Source organism: Vicugna pacos, chromosome 1, assembly GCF_048564905.1.
Source record: "Vicugna pacos chromosome 1, VicPac4, whole genome shotgun sequence".
Taxonomy (NCBI): domain Eukaryota; kingdom Metazoa; phylum Chordata; class Mammalia; order Artiodactyla; family Camelidae; genus Vicugna; species Vicugna pacos.
The window spans coordinates 9487417-9489605 of NC_132987.1; the positions used below are offsets into that span (position 1 = coordinate 9487417).

At 38.1% G+C, this 2189-nt stretch overlaps 1 long non-coding RNA gene across 1 annotated transcript; it reads left to right on the forward strand.

Annotated features, from left to right (window-relative positions):
* Positions 1 to 378: 378 nt before the first annotated feature.
* Positions 379 to 931, forward strand: LOC140698584 (uncharacterized). Its single transcript, XR_012076477.1, has 2 exons — positions 379 to 450; positions 650 to 931. It is a non-coding gene; the product is annotated as an uncharacterized lncRNA (long non-coding RNA).
* Positions 932 to 2189: the final 1258 nt, after the last annotated feature.

A 2189-nucleotide genomic window follows, 5' to 3' on the forward strand; every position in this document is an offset into this window, starting at 1 on the left:
CTTGTCACAGAAAGAATTCAGAAACAAGACACGGAGATCAAGAAAGCAAAACAAGGATTTATTAAGGGATAGATAATACACTCTCAAGGAAAGAGTGGACAGACCCAGGTGAGTAACTGCCCTGAGTTTCCTTGGCAAGCTTGTTATATGGGTGTAAAAATGAACAGGCAGAATATTCATCGGCAGAGAGAGGTCTGGGGTTGTCTTTCCCAATCTTCTTCCAAGCTCCACCTTCCCAGTTTGAGAGGAGGGATTTTTTGTCCCTATTTAGTCTTGATCAAGAAGTTGGATGAGGTCATAATGAACAAAAGGTTACATTCAGGTGGGGGTATCATAAGCAAAATGTTACATTTGGACAGAGCTCATAATGATTGAAAGGTTACCTTCAGATGGTGGAGATTCCTGTCTTGTCCCACCCTTCTGCCTCCAGGACACATGTCAACCCAGAAGGTATGGATTTTTTAATCAGCCCAGAGGATCTTGTTTTTTTTTCCGGTCTGTCCAAGGACCCTCGTTGTTCACAAGATGTATGGTTTTCTGCCATTTGGCCCATGTCCCCCCTTTCTCTGCTCGTATTTAGCTACCTGCCTGCTCTAACAGTTCGACTTCTTTAATCACAAAAGATAATGCATTTCCTTCTTTTTTGCAGATGAATACAATGTTGAAAGGCATTTCCAGGGCACTCAGGAAAAGGCGGTCCTCTTTTCAAGCAATAACTTAAATTAGACTCCTTCATTAGTAACAGAATATGAAGTAGGACACCTTTGCATCTGGTGTCAACAGAATATGTATTGTCTTTCAACCAACAGCCTAAGATAACTCCATTTGTGAGGAAATTCCACAGAGTTGATTACTCTTTAGCATTAGGTTTTGGCCTGGGCACAACACAAAATTTCCATTTCATTTCCTAAAAAAAATATGCTTAGCACTATGTTTCTTCAACTGTTGGTTTATATTGCTTGAGCTATAGGACAGTGTCAAGAAGTCACTAGACAATAATAATGATGGTGAATTGTGTTTTCTAAAGATGGCCTAGATAATATTTCCCAACCCACATGTTCCTGTTACAATGCAACTCTATCCAGTAGCAAATGAAATCTATGGTGCAGCCACTATGGAAAACAGCATGGAGATGTCTCCAAAAACTAAAAATAGACTCACCATATGATCTAGCAATCCCACTCCTGAGCATATATCTAGAGGGAACTGTAATTCGAAAAGCTACCTGCACCCCAATGTTCATAGCAGCACTGTATACAATAGCCATGACATGAAAACAACATAAATGTCCATCAATAGATGATTGAATAAAGAAGTTGTGGCATATTTATAAAATGGAATACTACTCAGCCATAAAAAAGAATAAACTAATGCCATTTGTAGCAATATGGATGGACCTAGAGATCATCATTCTAAGTGAAGTCAGCCAAAAAGAGAAAGAAAAATACCATATGATGTCACTCATATGTGGAATCTCAAAAAAATAAAAAAGACAGAAAAAAAGGACACTGTGAATTCATCTACAAAACAGAAACAGACTCTCAGACATAGTAAACAATCTTATGGTTACCAGGAGAAAGGGGGTAGGAAGGGATAAATTTGGGAGTTTAAGATTTGCCAATGTTAGCTGCTTTATGTAAAAATGTATTTTAAAAAATTTAATTTGTTTTGTCTAGCACAAAGAAATAGTTCCATATCTTGTAATAACCTTTAATAAAAAATATGAAAATGAATATATGTATCTATATGCATGACTGGGACATTGTGCTGTACACCAGAAATTGACACATTGTAATTGACTGTACTTTAATAGAAAACAAATAAATAAAATATCATGTTATAAAACTGAAAAAAAAACATAAGTGATCCATCTGAATCTTCTTTGATTTTTTTTTTTCCCAACAGGATCACATGTAGCTTTTATGGGGCCCAAGGCAAGAGTACAAATGGAGATGGTGTACCATGTGTCTAAATATTTAAAAATGGTAATTTATGCTGCACCCTCAGACTGGCCTGCATTCCCACCCAGGGATGCTGTAGCCATTTCTAAGATGTCACCAGGGGACCCAGGGGCTAAAGGAGTTGCACTGAGTGTGAGAAAAGATACAGGTCACTGGGCAGAGCAGGGTGGATACCTGCCTACTGACTACACTTATTCACCAAACTTAAGGGAACGCTGTGTCGTTAGG